Source organism: Pan troglodytes, chromosome 17 (assembly GCF_028858775.2).
Source record: "Pan troglodytes isolate AG18354 chromosome 17, NHGRI_mPanTro3-v2.0_pri, whole genome shotgun sequence".
Lineage (NCBI taxonomy): Eukaryota > Metazoa > Chordata > Mammalia > Primates > Hominidae > Pan > Pan troglodytes.
The window spans coordinates 31,065,698-31,085,391 of record NC_072415.2 but is presented as its reverse complement, the minus strand read 5'-3'; the positions used below and the strand labels follow the sequence as shown (position 1 = coordinate 31,085,391).

Here is a 19,694-nt window from a genome sequence, read left to right as displayed (position 1 = left end):
GCTACTTTTCTAAGAGTTAAATAATAATAATAGTAATAGCTAATAAATATTACCATAGACTGAAAATACCAGAAAACTACAATTAGTTTGAAAAAAGTCTATTGGAAAATTTGGTTCACTATTCATTAGTGGTGTAACTGACCACTCCTATATGTCTAGCTTATGGTACAGCTCAAAATGACTGAGGTAATGAAATTTCCATCACTCAATGTGGAAAACTATAGCAATATGGCAGAAAAAACTATCCCTCACTTTGTATAAGACCAAAGAAATGCAAAGCAAAAGAAAGGTATAAAATGTTACACTGATCAAATTAGTAACAATAATATGTTTTAAGATAACATAAGCACACACATAGATTTTTAATGACAGTATAAATTTATATAGTCCTTTTAGAAAGTAATGTGGAAATTACTGTAAATCTAGAAATTTCCTAATAAAAATAAGAGCTAACATTTATGTTTCATGTGTTATTGCTTTTTATCTTAACTTTAAAGAACTATTAATATAACCCATTTTACATCTTAGTAAGCTAAAGTTCTGAGAAAATAAATTACTTGTCCAATATTGCCAATGAGTAACAGAGCTAGGTTTAAACCCACAACCTCTAATTTTAGAACCCACCCATTTACAACTACATTATACTATCCCTCAAGAAAAAAACGATCCTAAGGAAGTTAAGGGAAAAAGAAGAAAAGAAAAGAAATAAAGTTACATGTATAAGAATAGGCATTATAGGCCAGGCATGGTGGCTCACGCCTGTAATCCCAACACTTTGGGAGGCTGAGGCGGGCGGATCACGAGGTCGAGATCGATGAGATCGAGACCATCCCGCAACACAGTGAAACCCCATCTCTACTAAAAATACAAAAAATTAGCCAGGCGTGGTGGCAGGCGCCTGTAGTCACAACTGCTAGGGAGGCTGAGGCAGGAGAATGGCATTAACCCGGGAGGCGGAGCTTGCAGTGAGTGGAGATCGCACCACTGCACTCCAGCCTGGGTGGCAAAGCAAGACTTCGTCTCAAAAAAAAAAAAAAAAAGGAATAGGCATTACATTTTTTATGCTGCAAAATCAAAAACAGGAAGGCTTAAGTTAATAATGAACATCCATTGCATAAACTTTTATAAAGTTATTGTAAATAATGGGAAGTAAGCTATAGAAAAAATGTTTATAAAAAACAGGGTGAAAATTATCTGCAATATAAAACATTTGTAAAAATATTCGTTCATATGGCAAGATTGGGAAGAGAGCTGGAAAAAATAAAAACTATTACCATTTCGAAGAATTTCACTACTGGTATTGAATTTTCTTTTGTTTCTGTCAGCTTCATTAATCAATCAATATTACTCTAAGTACCCTTACAAATATATTCTTCTAGTTCTTATTCTTAGGATCCCAAACAATTCCTACAGCGAATTTATAATTTATTTATATTAGACTTATTCAAAATAATTACATATGTTTCATCAGCGGTGCTTTTAGAAAGCTTTAGCTTTCAGTATGAGATCTCTATCTTAACATCAACACTTTTTGCAATCACCGCTTACAGTGTACCTTTGAAATCCCTTAATTTAGACCATACGCAGTGACTAAAATCAGCTAATTTTTACTTTCACAACCTTACAATCACTCCTCAACTCCTGTCCCCATCATTAGCCCAAAGGCTGCAGGTACTTTACAAATTAGAAGTTTCCTAATAAGAACACACTCCCTAAGTGAATATTTATCAAGTAACTAAAATATCTTAGCTATAAGGGATGTTCATAATCTAAACACTTCAGAGAAGTATTAATTAAATTATGTCAAGTCTCTTTCAAGTAGGTAAAGTTTATTTCCACTTTACCAAAAAGAAGAGTTTGGTAAGAGTAATTTTCCTAAAACTGACACTGTGGGCTGCGAGGAGAATTCACTCTCCTTAGCCACACAAGGTGACATGCAGAGGCCCTCAGCCTGGTGTTTGGCCTCTATCAGCAACATAAACACACATTCTGTGGGTAAAGAGAGTAGCTGTTCTCCAATGACATCAAACTCATAAGAGCAGGGATATAGTTTAAACATCTCTAACCTCCTCTTCATGAATCCACCATTCAGGAATGTTTTTTGTCGCCCCACTGTCTAACATCCACAGTCCAATGGTTATCTTTAGCCAGTTTTAGGACAACTATTTTAATGGTAGAACTCTGGAGTTCGAAGGACCCTTAAAAATCACATAGTTCAATTCCTTTATCTAACCGAGTGGGAAACAAAGTTTTCCAAAAAAAAGTTACGTCGTGTGGCGGGTTTGTGGCAAATCCAGGCCTAGAATTAGGAGATGCAACCAAACATCTGAAACTTGGCCTTCGTATTTATCCTTTACCACTAACATCTTTATATTATGTCATGTCAATGGGAGTATACACACGCCCTTTCAGTGTTTTCAGATACACACTGCGGTAGACAAAGTAAACTACTACAGTTCTCATTCTCTACTTCATAAAGAATTCCAAAATGGAGGAAAAATTCAATGAAGATTGCAAAAACCAGTGTAGGGAAACTGGTGTGTGTGCAGGAGGAGATATTAGTTTAATAGTTTTGCTTTCCACTGCATACTGTTCTAAGATTTTTAGCCCTCTAATTGATCTTCAAGGTAATAATTGTCCACATTTGGCTAAATAATCTCATGTCATCATGAGTGGGTATCAAGTTAATAGTCATCACCACGAATATATAGTTCAGTCTTATATTCAATCCCTTTCATCATCTATACCTATAATGTAATTCCATTTTAATAGACTTACGGAAAGATATACAAAAAATGTACAACAGTGGCTGCCTCTGAGAAGGATGAAGGCTTGTATGGAGGAGAGGAAAGAGGGCTTAATTTACACTGTATACTCTTCACTGTTGTTTGAAATGTTTACCCTACTTATATTACTTTTCAATATTCATTCATTAAACATTTTCCTCTTGAAATACATACCTATATGCATGTAATTGCATTGCTAAATATTTCAACAATTTTTTCTCTTTTAAATAATTTTTCAGTATCATTCATAAAACCTCCTAGAAAATTTCAGCAAAGAGAAGAAACAACACAGTCACAACACTCAAAGCAGAATTCCAGGATTTAAAGTCTAAGAACATATATAGATGAATGAGAGGTTTTATTAAGGGGGACTGAGTTCAAAAACCTTTTGTGGGAAAGCTCTTCCCTGTATTTAAATGGCTAGGTTTAAAAATGTGATTTAAGCAGGGATTCCCGCCTCGAGGCAGGGGGAGGGGGAAAAAAAACACCTTACGGTGTGAAAAGCAGAAATTAAAATGTGGTTTCTATCCTCTCAGCCGGGGCCAGAGGAGTGGGTGGGGAGGATAAGGACCTTGGAACCGTCACGTTCACCGGAGAAAGGGGCAAGACTGAGGAGTTTCTCCAGGACCCGCAGCCTCGGTTAGAGGCAGCGGCAGTTCCGAGCAAACGAGTCGCGTTCGGGGACGTTCCTTGGACTCATGTAACTGAGAAACCCCACGCACTGAATCTCCACATGGAGTTTCCTCTTAACGGAGCTGGGAAGAGGGACGGCGGGAATGGATTTCCTTTAACGAGTCTCCCTCACCCTCCCCGGCCAGGGCGCACCTCACTCGCTGTCTGCTTGTGTCAGGGTCAGCTGTCAACACAACTCTTTGTGTCTCATTCGGAATAAGAGTGGTCCTCAGCCATGCACAGAAAAATGGACATGCTGGCCGGAAAACACGCGCGCCCGCTCGTGACGAAGTGACATTTGGTGTTGAGGAAAAAAACCCACAGACGCCGAGCGAGCGCCCAGCCACCTCTGGACGTTCTCAACTTTCCCAGGCTGAGCTCCATCCATCCTCTCCCCGCCACCTCCGCGGCGCCCTACCTGTCGCCCGCCCGCCTGCCCGGCACCCCCTCACTGCCCCGGGCTCGGGGAGACGGACCAGGTGCCCCCTCGCCGCCTCCGCCCGGGGACCCCGCGCTACTCGGCGCGCCGCAGCTCCCTCGTCCCACCCCCGGGCCGCCTCGCTCCCGCCACAAAGGCAGCGAGTAGAGCCCGGTGACAGGCCTTCGGCCTCTGGGCGCGGACAGCACGGCCGGGTCCCTTCGGTGGGCGACGCGAGGCGGCAGGGAGGGCAGGCGCGGCTCCCAGGCTGGCACTGGCGCTCCCTCGCCACCCGCACGCGCTCCGCTCACACCCCCGCTGCGCTTCCCATCCCTCCGGAAAAGTCCGCTGCGGCGCTTCCCCGCGCGGCCAGGGCGTCCAGCCCGCCAAAGGGCAGCTCCTGCCGGTCACAGGCGAGCTCCCGCGCCCGGTTCGCGACCTCTCACCTCCCGCCCGCGCCCCGGCGTCCCCGCGGCCGCTCACCTGGCCCTGGCGGGGCGCGAGGGCAGAGGACCAGGGGGTGGCCCTCGGCTCGGCCGGGCTGGTCTCCCCACCCCCAGTGCCGTTCCCTGCGCCGCGCTGCGCTCCGCTGCTCCGGCCGCCCGACTCCGAGGTGCTAGCGCCGCCGGCGGCTGGCGTCTCTCTGGCAGGCGCGCGGTCCGCGCGCTCAGTTCCCCGGGGCGGAGCGAGGCGGCGGCCGCCGCAGCCGGAGGCGGATTCTTCAGGTGCTGCCCCTCCCGCCGGCCCTGGCCTCCGCAGCGGGGACCCCCGCGCCCCCTCCCCCCGCCCCGCGCCTTCCCGCTGCCTCGGCGTCCGCGAGTGGCTTTTGGGGGTCCCTCGCCCTCTGTGAGGGTGGTGGGCGCACATTTCTCCTTTACCCCCCTCCAACGACGCCCCCCGCCCAGCCTGTGGAGCCCTCGATGCGCGGTCCTCACGCCTCCATTCCCAAACCCCGCCGCACAGACGAACGCGCAGCCCCTGGGGGCTGCGAAGGCGGGGGTGTACAGGGGGTCGTGCGGGGGGGGGTCTTCTGTGAGGGAGGGCTGCACTCCAGTGTGCTGACGCGCGAAGCCAGAAGGAAAAATTATTTCCCCTGGAGCCCGCGTTCATTCAGCGTGCTCTCGCCTCTGCGCAGTTGCTTTCTCTGTTCACTGGACGGCGGCTGAAGAGCCCTAAGCGTGAACTCGGCCTGGGCAGTGGTGGCTCGGAAACCCTTGGCCTTTTGCATGAAGGGGGTAGGGTGGGGGCAGGGCGCGGACAAAACCAAACAAACCCGGGAGCTCCGGGCCCAAGCCGACTTTTGCACCTCCCGGAGGAGCACGCCCTCCGGCCCCGGGCCCCGGCTCGTCGGTAGCCTCCCGGGACCACGGGGAAGGCTCCACCCCAGGGCAGCCGCGTCCAGCTGGCCCTGGGCCTTGACGGGTGCTGCGGGGAAAAGGTTCTTGAGAGATGCTGCGGCCCAGTAGAGAGATTTCGCTCCACTTTTCACAGCTGGAGGCTTTTGTTATTAGAGATGCGGCTCCATTTTTAAAACTAATTGTTGCCACAGATAGGCGACTACATCTCTGGAAGCAGCAGCTCCATGCTGGATGTGGTGGAAGAATCTAGGTAAGGAAAGGCTGATGTATTTTGAGTGCCTTTAGTGCAGTACAGCCCGGGAGAGCTCCCCGTGTGCGTGGGAGTGGGGAGGCAGCCGCGGCGCCCAGGCCCGGGTGAGTTGGAATCATTGTCAAGTGATAGGTACCATTTAAAGACATTGTCAATTAAACTAGTTCTCATACGATGTCCCAGTACTTTTGTTTGCTTGTCTTGCCTTTTTCTTTTTTGGCATATCCGAAATACATTTTTTTCTTTCCTGTCACTTTTGATCCACGCAGAGGGAATGGACTGGAAGTTTGGAATCACCGGAAAATAACAAGGCATAGCTAAGCTGTGACTAGCAAGATAAACGATTTGTTCGAGGTTTGATTGTCCTTTCCCTCCTCCACTCGGAAGACATAGTTGTCTTTTTTTAAATCATGTTTTGTACCGAAATATTTTTATTTTATAATTGAATCCCTGTTGTTGGGCCTTTAAAAACCCATAGAAACATTGTTATGTGCCACGAAGGTGGGAAACACGGCTTTCTCAGTCATTGCTGTACTCGCACAATTCTGGGTCATGCACACAATACAGGTTTAGTAAATAAAATCCGTATGTTTTTGGCCCCACGCGGTGGCTCATGTCTGTAGTCCCAGCGCTTTTAGCCTGGGTGACAGAGAGAGACCCTGACTCAAGAGTGTGTGTGTGTGTGTGTGTGTGTGTGTGTGTGTGTGCGTGTGCGCGTGTGTGCGTGCGCGCGCGCGGGCGGGCTTTAAAATAACTACAACAGAAAGGTGCAGATGATTAGCAATAGCTAAAAAGAATCCAAAGTCACTTAGTAAACTCATCATGAGAACTGGCCATACACGTGGAAAAGACAGTGCTGTAGAAACTGAAATTTTAAGTTCACCTGGTGAATATAAACTAAGCTCATAGAAGTTAAAGCAGGTGAGAATCTTTTGAAAAACTCAACCCATCACAAGGTCTGTAGAGTGTGTGGGGGTTGGGCAGAAGCAGAACACCTTCCAATTTAAAGATAAGGACACTGAACAAGGAGCAGCTTTAAAGTAAAACCACCAGTGCAGTTTTCTCTCTTAGTGCAAGGACCATTTGTTGAGTGTCAAGTACACTAGACCCTAGAAATGTGAAAGCAAATCTGGCAGTCACTCAAGGACCATAGTCTAATATTACAGGACTCTGGTATTCATTCTTCATCCATTCAACAGATATTGAGCACCTAATGTGAGTTAGACGGCACAATATATCAGTAGTAGTGGTGATTTGTCAGTAAACAAGGCAAGTCCCTAACAAGGGTAAAAGTGAGAGTAATCTATATATCCTGGTAGATTGAAAAGAGTTCAATGCCATCTTCATTAGATAACAAACTCCCAGCCAGGTACAGTGTCTCACGCCTGTAATCCCAGCCCTTTGGAGGCCAAGGCAGGTGGAACACTCGAGGTCAGGAGTTCGAGACCAGCCTGACCAACATGGTGAAACCCCATCTCTACTAAAAATGCAAAATTAGCTAGGTGTTGGTGGCACACACCTGTATTCTCAGCTACTTGGGAGGCTGAGGCAGGAGAATCGCTTGAATCCTGGAGGCGGAGGTTGGAGTGAGCCAAGATTGCGCCATTGCACCCCCAGCCTGGGCAACAAGAACAAAATTCTGACTCAAAAAAAAAAAAAAAAAAAAGATTTCACACTCCTTTGTCCTGAATTTGTGTTTCTGCCTTGTCTTCCCTTTGGGATTTCTATGTCCCTCAGCATGCCCAGTAGACCTCCATAATTATAAAAGATGATAGGGTTCAGAGTGAACATTCTGAAAAAAGGTCCCATAGTTTTGAATCCTGACTCCAGCCTGGTGACAGAGTGAGACTATGTCTCAAAAAGAAAAAAAAAAAAAAAAGAAGATGCATTAGCGCCTTAAACACTTTTTTTTTTTTTTTTTTTTTTGAGACAGAGTTTTGCTCTTGTTGCCCAGGCTGGAGTGTAGTGGCATGAACTCGGTTCACTGCAACCTCTGCCTCCCAGGTTCAAGCGATTCTCCTGCCTCAGCCTCCTGAGTAGCTGGGATTACAGGTGCCCACCACCACGCCTGGCTAATTTTTTGTATTTTTAGTAGAGACGGGGTTTCGCCATGTTGGCAGGCTGGTTTCAAACTCCTGACCTCTGGTGATCTGCTCGCCTCAGCCTCCCAAAGTGCTGGGATTACAGGTATGAGCCACCGCGCCCAGCCCGGAACACTATTAAATGTTGACTGTGATCATTGCCTGTGCATCCCTCCACTCTCTCCCATAACAGTGATTCCCAAGTGTTTCTACATAGATACGCTGCCTTAAAACCCTAAATTTAGTGAAAAATACGAGACTCACAACAGAGTTCATACATAAATGGCAGAATCCTTCTGGGTAGTTACTGTGACGATCCTTCACCTTGGCAGTGGAGGAAGTTCTATGATTACATCCTGGTTCTGCTCTCAAGGATGAACACCACTTTGCATTTATTTCTGTGGCCCTTGGCTCCACACTCTGGAATATTCTTCCTTGTTCATTATTCTCCATGACCATATCTGAAGTGCAACTAGGAAGTAAGCCCTCCAGAGACTTCACAGTTTTCACAGTGCATTTCCTGCTGGTATAAGTTTGGAGTCCTGAGGGCTCATTCATACTTAAGGATTTTGTTTTGTTTTTGCTTTTGTTTGTTTGTTTTTCCTTTTTGTGGACAACGAGGTCTTGCTATGTTGCCCAGGCAGGTCTCAAACTTCTGGGCTCAAGCCATCCTCCAGTCTCTCCCTCCCTAAGTGCTGGGATTATAGGCATAAGCCACGACTCCTGGCCTACATGTAAGGCATTTTAAAGGCCAGGTTTATAGCTGATTTGACCTTATGGTTTTCTTAGACACTTAGTAGACTATTCTCTTCCTATGAGTTCCATGGACCAGTAATCATACCCAAAGTTCTTTCCTGGGCAAAGCTGCAAATACTTTATTTCTTTGCTTCCTCACTGTGTTTCCCTTTCTCTCAATTTAAGATCTGAGGCTTAGTGGCTCAGCATACTCATGCATTATAAGAATTCACCTTCTGGCCGGGCGCGGTAGCTCACGCCTGTAATCCCAGCACTTTGGGAGGCCAAGGTGGGCGTATCACAACGTCAGGAGATTGAGACCATCCCGGCTAACATGGTGAAACCCCGTCTCTACTAAAAATATAAAAAATTAGCCAGGCATGGTGGTGGGCGCCTGTAGTCCCAGCTGCTCAGGAGGCTGAGGCAGGAGAATGGCGTGAACTCGGGAGGCAGAGCTTGCAGTGAGCTGAGATCATGCCACTGCAGTCCAGCCTGGGTGACAGAGTGAGACTCCATCTCAAAAAAAAAAAAAAAAAAAGAATTTACCTTCTACTAGAAAGGGTGCTACTACTTTCCCACTCAAAGCCAATTCACTGGAAAGGAAAACCAACCTACCACCATCTTCATCAGAGGGGAAGATACACTGTGGGGAACCGAACAAAGGTCTCTCTCATTCCAGATCGGATGCCAGTTACCAATGCTGAATGATCTAGATCTTCACTTAGAAATATGAGCAGATAAAAAATATCACCAATCATAAGGAGAGAATCTACCATTTGAAAGAAGAGGACCAAATGAGAGCAAATATCACCCACTAAAATGGAGTTAATGCAGGAAATAACACAAAACATTTTTTAAAAATCTTGTTCATGTTCTTAGTGAAATTTAAAGAGTAACAAGCAGGTTGTGAAAATGAAGCAATCTGAAAACCAGAATGTTGTTGGAAATTAAACAGTAGATGACTATTTAAGTTGAAAAAACTAAGAAGTTAATAGAAAAAATGGATACTGCTGAAAACTGAATTAGTAAATTATAATACCATCTCAATATTTCCAGAGTACAGAGCAAAAAGATGAAGAAATTGAAATTGTGAAAGAAAAAATAAAAGAGAAAAAATAAATTCAGGGGAGCTACTATTGATATGTTGGACGCTTGAAAAATAAAATGGAGCACATGATATACACTATAACTGCAAAACATCATTAAAAGAAATGAAAGAAAACCTAAGTAAATGGAAAGACATCCTGTGTTACTGGATTTAAAGACCTAACATTGTTAAGATGGCAGTAATCTCCAGGTTGATCTACAGATGCAATATAATCTCTATCAAATTCCATTTGCCTGTCTTATAGAAATTGATAAGCTGATCCTATAATTCATATGGAAATGCAAGGGATCAAAAATAGCCAAAATAAACTTAAGAAAAAAGAACCTAGTCAGAGGACTACACTTCCCAATTTCAAACCTCATGACAAAGCCATAGTAATCAAGACAATGTGGTGCTCATATAAGTACATACAGATCAACAGAATAGAATTAAAAGTTCAGAACTAAACCCATGCATCTGTGGTCAACTGGTTTTCAACAAGGATATCAAAATAATGCAATACATTGGGAAAGAATAGTCTTTTCAATAAATGGTGCTGGGACAGGTGGATATCCACATGAGAAAGAATGAATTTGACATCTACTTTACAGCAGATACAAAAATTAACTTAAAATGGATCACAGATCTAAATGTAAGAGCTGAAACTGTAAAACTATAGAGTTATTTGACACTGGATTAGGTTTCTTAATATGACACCAAAAGTACGAGCAACAAAGGAAAAAGCTAGATAAATTGATTCATAAAAATTGAAAACCTTTGTATATCGAAGGACAGAATCAAGAAAGTGAAAAGACAACCCATAATACGGGAGAAAATATTTGCAAATCATCTATCTGATAAATATCTATTATGGAGATATATAAATATCTATTATGTAGATATATAAAGAACATATATGTATATATATAAAGAACATTTGATGCTTCTTGCAATTAAATAAAAATAAAGAGGTAAATAGAGAAAACAAAAAGTACTGGAGAGTAAAAGCCCCATGGGATCTAAAAAATTATTGATAATGTTTTTATAAAATCTAATACAAATGCTATATAGCATAGAAAAAACAAAAATTGAAATATTAAAAATAATCTGTAATTAAAATCCCAGTTTATTTCAATAAATTTGGGTGGTATGGGCCCTTGGGGAGTGAATTTTAACCGTTAAAACTCTCACTATGTTTGGAGAAGAGAATGGGAAATAAGAAAATATATACCACCAGGCACAGTGGTTCACGCCTGTAATCCTAGCATTTTGGGAGGCCAAAGCAGGAGGATCACATGAGCCCAGGAGTTTGAGACCAGCCTGGGCAACATAGTGAGACCTTGTCTCTATAAAAAATAAACAAATTAGTCAGGTGTGGTGGCATGATCCTGTCGTCCCAGCTACTTGGGAGGCTGAGGTGGGAGAATCACTTATGGCCAGGAAGTTAAGGCTACAATATCCATTATGGTGCCACTGCACTCCAGTCTGGGTGACAGAGATCCTGTCTTAAAAAGAGAAAAGATACATCCTTTTTTTCTTTATAAGCATATCAGTTATTTATAAACATATCAGGGTTTTTTTTGTTTTGTTTTAAAGATACTGACCGCAACTTCTTGTAGAACTTTCAAATAATTTGAGAAGAAAGAAATACAAAGAAAGCAAAACCAATACCACTTCACCAACACCACAAAAGTCAGGAAGAAAAGGGAAAAACAAAGCATAAAAAAGAGAAAACACAATTTAAGGTGTATGAATACATTCTTAGCATCAATAACAATAAATTCAGTGGGCTAAATTTCCCTATTGAAAGACAAAAATCTCTCTGAAAAAAAAGAAGAAAATACAGCTATATTCTCTTTATGAATAATATCTGAATTAAAACAACATAGATTGAAATTAAATGAATGGCCAACAAAGGTAAAACAAGTGAAGACAAAAAGAAGCAAAAGTAGCAATATAAAATCAAAGTGAAATTGATGATTTAAAAGAAAGCACGGGCCGGGCCTGGTGGCTCACGCCTGTATATCCAAGCACTTTGGGAGGCCAAGGCAGGCAGATCACAAGGTCAAGAGATCCAGACCATCCTGGCCAACATAGTGAAAGGCTGTCTTTACTAAAAATACAAAAATTAGCTGGGTGTGGTGGTGTGCACATGTAGTCCCAGCTACTCGGGAGGCTGAGGCAGGAGAATCGCTTGAACCCAGGAGGCAGAGGTTGCCGGGAGCCAAGATTATGCCACTGCACTCCCGCCTGGCGACAGAGCAAGATTCTATCTCAAAAAAAAAAAAAAAAAAAAAAAAGCACTGCCAGGCATGGTGATGCATGCCTGTAATCTCAGCTACTCAGAAGGCTCAGGTGGAAGGATCTCTTGAGGCCAGGAGATTGAGACCAGCCTGGGCAACATAGCGAGAACACCACCCCACCCCTGCTGCCACCTGCCCCATCTCAAGAATCAATGAATGGGCCAGCTGCGGTGGCTCATGCCTGTAATTCCAGCACTTTGGGAGGCTCAGGTGGGCGTATCATGAGGTCAGGAGTTCGAGACCAGCCTGACCAACATGGTGAAACCCTGTCTCTACTAAAAATACAAAAATTAGCCAGACATGGTGGTGCACACCTGTAATCCCAGCTACTCAGGAGGCTGAGGCAGGAGAATCACTTGAACCCAGGAGGCACAGGTTGCAGTGAGCTGTGCCACTGCACTCCAGCCTGGGCGACAGAGCAAGACTCCATCTCAAAAAAAAAAAAAAATGAATGAATGAATACAAAAAATAAGCATTAAGTAGGACAAGACAAAAGAATAGTGAGTATCTTGAACACACCTGTAGTGAGAGTGCTTTAAATACATCTTCTCAAATAATCTTTACTACTCCATGGAGTGACTGTGGTTAATGCTTTCTTTCATTTTGCAAATGAGGACTAGACATCAGAGAGATTAAATGATGTTCGTAGTTCACAGTGATAGATGGACATGGAACTCAAACCCTGATATGCTAATTCTAAAGTGCAAGCTCATAACACCAAAATATTTAAATAAATAACTAATGGGGATAAAAGAATTTATTTTAAAATTTTTAACCCATTTCTTTAAGAATTTGACAGATCGCATAGACCAAAAATAAACAGAGAGGATTTGGAAAAATAAAACACATATGTCAGGAGGCTGAGGCAGGAGAATCGCTTGAACCCGGGAGGCGGAGGTTGCAGTGAGTGGATATCGCGCCACTGCACTCCAGCCTGGTGTCAGAGTGAGACTCTGTCTCAAACAAACAAACAAACAAACAAATAAGAAAACACATGTAATACATATAGATAATGTTGAACTCTAAAAAAAATAGTACATGCATTCTTTTCTTTCTTTCTTTTTTTTTTTTTTGGATGGAGTTTTACTCTTGTTGCCCAGGCTGGAGTGCAATGGCATGATCTCGGCTCACTGCAAACTCTGCCTCACAGGTTCAAGCGATTCTTCTACTTCAGCCTCCCGAATAGCTGGGATTACAGGCACCCACCACCACGCCCAGCTAATTTTTTGTATTTTCAGTAGAGACAGGGTTTCACCATGTTGGCCAGACTGGTCTTGAACTCCTGACCTCAGGTGATCCACCTGCCTCGGCCTCCCAAGGTGCTGGGATTACAGGCATGAGCCACTGCACCCGGCCTACATGCATTCTTTTCTAAAGTCCAAGAATATTTACAAACATTGAAATGTTCTAAACCACAAGGAAAATCTTAACAAATTCTAAAGAATGGAAATCTAGAGCCTAAGCCATAGTTTTTGACCCTAAAATAAGAAAGCTACAAATTAATTATTAAAAGAATAAATCTGCTTGATGAGTTAATTTTTTCTATATAAAAAATAAATATAATCTGCAATTACAGATTAGTTAGAAGTTATGAACAGTTAAAACACACTTACTAAAACCCAGGGGTTCATGACATTGGATTTGGGAATGATTTCCGAATATGACACCGAAAGCGCAGGCAGCAAAAGTAATAATAGATAAAACAGACTACATCAAAATAAAAAACTGTGCATCAAAGGACACAATCAAAGAGGGAAAAGAAAAATTACAGAATGACAGAAAACATTTGCGAATCTTCTATCTGATAAGCGGTTAATACTCAGACTATATAAGGAACTGCTAAACTCAATAACAACAACAAAAGACCAGGCTGGGCGCAGTGGCTCACACCTGTAATCCCAGCACTTTGGGAGGCCGAGACAGGCAGATCACTTGAGGTCAGGAGTTCAGGACCAGGCTGGCCAACGTGGTGAAACCCTGTCTCTGCTAAAAATACAAAAATTAGCTGGGCGTAGTAGCACATGTGCCTGTAATCCCAGCTAGTCGGGAGGCTGAGGCAGGAGAATCACTGGAACTCAGGAGGCAGAGGTTGCAGTGAACCGAGATCGCCCCACTGCACTCCAGTTTGGGTGACAAAGTGAGACTCCATCTCAAAAAACAAACAAACAAAAAACCAAAAGACCAACCAGATCAAAAAACAGGCAAAGAATTTGAGTAACATTTTCCTAAAGAAGACATACAAATGGCCAACAAGCACATGAAAGATGCTCAACAACACTAATCACTAGGGAAATGCAAATCAAAGCCACAATGAGGTACCACCTTATACCCAGCAGGATGGCTACTATTAGAAAGAAAGAAAAAATAAAATAACAAGTATTGTCAAGAATGTGGAAAAATCGGAATCCTTGTGCACTGCTGGCAGGAATGTAAAATGGTACGGCTGCTGTGGAAAACAGTATGGCAGTTCTTCAAAAAATTAAAAACAGAATTGCCACACATGATCCAGTAATTCTGGATATACACTTAAAAGAACTGAAATCAGAGACTCAAGAGAGATTTGTACACCCATGTTCATAGCAGCATTATTAACAATAGTCAAAATGTAGAAGCAACCCAAGTATCCATTACAGATGAATCAATAAATGAATCAATAAACAAAATGTGATAAATACATACAATGGGATATTATTCCGCCTTAAAAAGGAAGGACCTCTGACACATGGATCAGCCTCGCTTTAAAAGCAAGCCTTGCCAGCTTGCTTTTAAAACTCTCTAGGTTATTTTATTTTGTTTTATTTTATTTTATTGAGATGGGGGTCTCACTGTCACCTAGGCTGGAGTGCAGTGGTGCAATCTCAGCTCACTGCAACCTCTGCCTCCCAGGCTCAAGAGATCCTCCCACCTCACCCTCCTAAGTAGCTGGGATTACAGGTGCACACCACCACACCCAGCTAATTTTTGTATTTTTAGTAGAGACGGGATTTTGCCATGTTGGGCAGGCTGGTCTCAAACTCCTGACCTCAAGCAATCTGTCCACTCAACCTCCCCAAGAGTTGGGATTGCAGGCATGCGCAATCACACCTAGCCTAGGTTATTTCATAATGTCCTCTTTAAATGCTTACATCTCTTCACAGATACATTTTAGTAGAGAGATAATAATATCTGATTATTTTGAGACTACACAGAATGAGTTGTTGGAATTTTTCATGTTTCCTTGGATTGTTTTTCTTAGGTTTTTTTGTTTGTTTGTTTGTTTGTTTGTTTGTTTTTGAGATGGAGTTTTGCTCTTGTTGCCCAGGCTGGAGTATAATGGCGCGATCTCGGCCCACTGCAACCTCCCCATCCTGGGTTCAAGCGATTGTCCTGCCTCAGCCTCCCAGGTTGCTGGGATTATAGGCACCTGCCACCATGCCCGGCTAATTTTTTGTGTTTTTAGTAGAGATGGGGTTTCACCATGTTGGCCAGGCCGGTCTCGAACTTCTGACCTCAGGTGATCCACCTGCCTCGGCCTCCTAAAGTGCTGGGATTACAGGCGTAATGGTTTTTCTTTTTAACTTTTTGCTTGTTTCTTTCACATTTTTAATTTATTTACTTATTTTCCATTCTTATACATGTTTCATGCTGATATTTTCTTATTTTAATTACTTAAGTAATTCAGTTAATTGCTGAAGAATAGTGTGGGGTGGAGGAACTGGGCAAAGGTTAAATAAATTGAGGGAGTACCAGCTATGATTTGGAATTTTTGGTCATTAATGAACTCTTATCAAAGTTGATATATCCTTTCTCCACGGACATGTCTCCTTTTAGTTTTGGGCATTAAAAAGACAGTGTTGGCCGGGCGCAGTGGCTCATGCCTGTAATCGCAGCACTTTGGGAAGCCGAGGCAGGCAGATCACTTGAGGTCAGCAGTTGGAGACCAGCCTGGCTAACATGGTGACACCTCATCTCTACTAAAAATATAAAAATTAGCCAGGCATGGTGCACGCCTGTAATCTCAGCTATTTGGGAGGCTGAGGCAGAAGAATTGCTTGAACCCGGGAGACAGAGTTTGCAGTGAGCCTAGATCGTAGCACTGCACTCCAGCCTGGGCGACAGAGCAAGACTCCATCTCAAAAAAAAAAAAAAAATGCACAGTAAACCTTTACATCTTTTCCCTGTCATCCAGTAATCACTGTCTCCCGTCTTTCCATTTTACCTCTGACAGTCTCCCTTGGCCTCACTACTGAGTTATCAGTGATAAAAATGCCATGGTTACATAATTTCTATGACTTACCTCAGATGTTCTGTAATATAGTACTTTCCCCTTACCTCAGGGGATACATTCCGAGACCCCCCAGTGGATGCCTAAAACAATGGATAGTACCAAACCCTATATCTACTGTGCTTTTTCGATCCGGTAACCAAGACACTACTAAGTGACTAACAGGTGAGTAGCAGAGATAGGGACACCTCTGTTTTATTGTGCTTCACTTCACCGTACTTCAGATACTGCATTTTACAAAATGAAGGTTTGTGGTAACCCTAAATCAAGCAAGTCTATGCGTGCCATTTTTCCAGCAGTGCTTACTTCATGTCTCTGTGTCACATTTTTGTAATTCTTAAGATATTTCAAACGTTCCCTTTTTTTTTTTTTTTTTTTTTTTGAGATGGAGTCTTGCTCTTGTCACCCAGGCTGGAGTGCAGTGGCGTGATCTCGGCTTACTGCAACCTCCGCCTCCCGGGTTCAAGCGATTCTCCTGCCTCAGCCTCCTGAGTAGCTGGCGTTACAGGCACACACCACCACACCCAGCTAATTTTTGTATTTTTAGTAGAGACGGGGTTTTGGGTTTTGCCGTGTTGGCCAGGCTGGTCTTGAACTCCTGGCCTCGTGATCCACCCACCTCGGCCTCCCAAAGTGCTGGGATTACAGGCATAAGCTACCGCGCCTGGCCCAAACTTTTCCATTATTATTATATCTGTTAGGTGATCTGTGATCACTGATCTTTGATGTAACTATTGTAATTGTTTTGGGGTGTCATGAACCATGCCCATCTACATACGACAGCGAACATAATACATAAATGTTGTGTGTGTTCTGACTGCTCCACCAAGCAGCCATTCCCACTTCTCTCTCCCTTACCTCAGACCTCCCTATTCTGTGAGACACAATAAGATTGAAATTAGGTCAATTAATAACCCTACAATGGCCTCTAAGTGTTCAAGTGAAAGGAAGAGTCACCACATGTCTCTTTCTTTCTTTGTTTTTTTTTTTTTTTGAGACAGAGTCTAGCTCTGTCGCCCAGGCTGGAGTGCAGTGGCACAATTTCGGTTCACTGCAAACTCCGTTTCCCAGGTTCAAGTGATTCTCCTGCCTCAACCTCCTGAGTAGCTGGGATTACAGGTGCCCACCACCACACCCAGCTAATTTTTGTATTTTTAGTAGAGACGGGGTTTCACTGTGTTGGCCAGGCTGGTCTCGAACTCCTGACCTCATGATCCTCCCACCTCAGCCTCCCAAAGTGCTCGGATTACAAGCGTGAGCCACTGCGCCCAGCCGTCTCTCACTTTCAATCAAAAGCTAGAAATGATTAAACTTACTGAGGAAGGCATATCAAAAGCTGAGGGAGGCCAAAAGCTACACTTCTTGCACCAAACAACGAAGTTGTGAATACAAAGATAAAGTTCTTTTTTTTTTTTTTTTTTTTTTTTGAGACAGGAGTCTCACTCTATTGCCCAGGCTGGAGTGTAGTGTGACTCAATCTCGGCTCACTGCAACCTCCGCCTCCTGGGTTCAAGCAATTCTCCTGCCTCAACCTCCTGAGTAGCTGGGATTACAGGCGCCCACCACCATGCCTGGCTAATTTTTGTATTTTAAGTAGAGACGGGGTTTCACTATGTTGGCTAGGCTGATCTCGAACTCCTGACCTTAAGTGATCCGCCTGCCTCAGCCTCCCAAAATGCTGGGATTACAGGCGTGAGCCATCGTGCCTGGCCAGAAAAAGTTATTGAAGGAAATTAAAAGTGCTACTCCAGTGAACACACAAATAAGACAGTGAAACAGCCTTATTGCTGAAATGGAGAATGTCTAAGTGGCCTGGATAGATCAAACCAACCACAACATTCTCATAAGCCAAAGCCTAAACCAGAGCAAGACCCTAACTCTAACTCTCTTCAATTCAATGAAGGCTGAGAGTGCTGGAAGCAATGGAAGAAAAGTCTGAAGCTAGCAGAGGTTGGTTCATGAAGTTTAAGGAAAGAAGCCACCTCCATAACAAAAAAAGTGCAAGGTGAACCAGCGAGTGCTGATGTAGGAGCTGCAGCAAGTTATCCCGAAGATCTAGCTAAGATCATGGGTGAAGGTGGATACACTGAACAACAGATTTTCTTTTTTGTTTAATTTTTATTTTTTGTAGAGACAGAATCTCGTTTTGTTGTCCAGGCTGGTCTTGAACTCCTGGGCTTAAGTGAGCCTCCCACCTTAGCCTCCCAAAGTCTGGGATTACAGGCATGAACCACCACACCAGACCACAGATTTTTCAATGTAGACAAAACAGCCTTATATTGGAAGAAGAGGCCATCTAGGAATTTCGTAGCTAGAGAAAAATTAATGTCTGGCTTCAAAGGACAGGCTGACTCTCTTCTTACGGGCTAATGCAGCTGATGACTTTAAGTTGAAGCCATTGCTCATTTACCATTCCAAAAACTCTAGGGCTCTTAAAAATGATGCTAAATCCAGCCTCGCCTACATGGCGAAACCCTGTCTTTACTAAAAATACAAAAATTAGCTGGGTGTGACGGCATGCACCTGTAGTCGCAGATACTCTGTAGGCTGAGGCAGAAGAATCACTTGAACCTGGAAGGTGGAGGTTACAGTGAGCCAAGATCGCACCACTTCACTCAAGCCTGGGTGACAGAGTGCAACTCTGTCTCAAAAAAAAAAAAAAAAAAAAAAAAAAAGCTAAATCTACTCTGCCTGTGCTCTGTAAATGGAACAACAAAGCCTGCATGACAGCACATCTGTTTACAGCATGGTTTACTGAATAATTTAAAGCCCACTGTTGAGACCTACCGCTCAGAAAAAAAAACATTCCTTTCAAAATATTACTGCTCGGGCCGGGCGCAGTGGCTCATGCCTGTAATCCCAGCAATTTGCGAGGCCAAGGCAGGTGGATCACCTTAGGTTAGGAGTTCCAGACCAGCCTAACCAATATGGTGAAACCCCGTCTCTACTAAAAATAGAAAATTAGCTGGGCATGGAGGCGCATGCCTGTAATCCCAGTTACTCAGGAGGCTAAGGCAGGAGAATTGCTTGAACCCGGGAGGCGGAGGTTGCAGTGAGCTGAGATTGCGCCACTGTATTCCAGCCTGGGCAACAAGAGCAAAACTCCAACTCAAAAAAAAAAAAAAGTTATATATATATAACTGCTCGTTGACAATGCATCAGATCATCCAAGAGCTCTGATGGAGATGTATGAGTAGATTAAAAGTTGTTTTCCTGTAATCCCAGCACTTTAGGAGGCCGCGGCAGGTTGATCACCTGAAGTTGGGAGTTTGAGACCAGCCTGACCAACATGGAGAAACCCCGTCTCTACTAAAAATACAAAAGAATTTGCTGGGTGTGGTGGCGGTTGCCTGTAATCCCAGCTACTTGGGAGACTGAGGAAAGAGAATTGCTTGAACCCAGGAGGCAGAGGTTGCGGTGAGCCGAGATTTCACCATTGCGCTCCAGCCTGGACAATAAGAGCGAAACTCTGTCCCAAAAAAAAAAAAAAAATAGTTGTTTTCATGCCTGCTAACACAACATCCATTCTGTAGCCTATGGCTCAAAGAGTAATTTTGACTTTCGAGTCTTACTTTTTCTTTCTTTCTTTTTTCTTTTTTTTTTTTTGAGACAGAGTTTCGCTCTTGTTGCCCAGGCTGGAGTGCAACGGCATGATCTCGGCTCACCGCAACCTCTGCCTCCCAAGTTCAAGCGATTCTCCTGCCTCAGCCTTCCAAGTAGCTGGGATTACAGGCATGTGC

The 19,694-nt window shown here is 43.6% G+C and overlaps 1 protein-coding gene and 1 long non-coding RNA gene across 8 annotated transcripts in view; one reads left to right on the top strand and one right to left on the bottom strand.

The window, feature by feature from the left end:
- GREB1L (GREB1 like retinoic acid receptor coactivator) overlaps positions 1-4,521 on the bottom strand; it is a 282,546-nt gene extending 278,025 nt beyond the window's left edge. For 3 of the 6 annotated variants that reach the window (XM_016933422.4, XM_054672160.2, XM_054672162.2), the window contains exon 1: positions 4,360-4,491. The gene's annotated coding sequence lies outside the window, so the exon portion shown is untranslated. Of the gene's footprint in view, positions 1-4,359 lie in introns of all 6 variants that reach the window. The other 3 variants (XM_024350984.3, XM_016933423.4, XM_054672163.2) reach the window with 2 other exon arrangements.
- Positions 4,025-6,086, top strand: LOC129137888 (uncharacterized). 2 transcript variants are annotated; one of them, XR_010152049.1, is made up of 3 exons: positions 4,025-4,143; positions 5,426-5,484; positions 5,754-6,086. It is a non-coding gene; the product is annotated as an uncharacterized LOC129137888 (long non-coding RNA). The 2 variants fall into 2 exon arrangements; XR_008540751.2 differs by lacking the exon at positions 4,025-4,143 and adding an exon at positions 4,523-4,601.
- Positions 6,087-19,694: the final 13,608 nt, after the last annotated feature.